The sequence below is a fragment of the Myotis brandtii genome, unplaced genomic scaffold (assembly GCF_000412655.1).
Source record: "Myotis brandtii unplaced genomic scaffold, ASM41265v1 scaffold305, whole genome shotgun sequence".
NCBI classification, from domain to species: Eukaryota; Metazoa; Chordata; class Mammalia; order Chiroptera; family Vespertilionidae; genus Myotis; species Myotis brandtii.
Window position 1 is genome coordinate 546,290 of NW_005361652.1, and position 421 is coordinate 546,710.

General features: G+C 38.0%; 1 protein-coding gene across 3 annotated transcripts in view; it reads right to left on the reverse strand.

The window, feature by feature from the left end:
• The window catches only part of RNF128 (ring finger protein 128, E3 ubiquitin protein ligase), a 151,325-nt gene that overhangs the window by 80,241 nt on the left and 70,663 nt on the right, over positions 1-421 (reverse strand). The gene's annotated exons all lie outside the window — the stretch shown is intronic.

Here is a 421-nt window from a genome sequence, read left to right on the forward strand (position 1 = left end):
CCAAAGGACTTTTATGCATGCATATAAGCATAACCAATGGATACAGACACCAGGGGGTGAGGGCATGAGTGGGGGGATGGAGGGAAAATGGGGGGATAAGGACACATTTGTAATACCTTAATCAATAAAGGAAAGAAAGAAAGAAAGAAAGAAAGAAAGAAAGAAAGAAAGAAAGAAAGAGTTCAACATAAGTTATAAGTATTAACCACAGCAAAAAAATGAGGATAATGTTCACTAAGCATATTTTCTTCCTTTTTGGTTTACATTAACTATATTTTGTATATAATACATACAAAATACATATATTAACTATTTTTTTATTTTTATACTAGAGGCCCGGTACACTAAATTCGTGCCCTGGGGGGGGGGAGGTGTCCCTCAGCCCAGCCTGCACCCTCTCCAATCTGGGACCCCTTTAAGG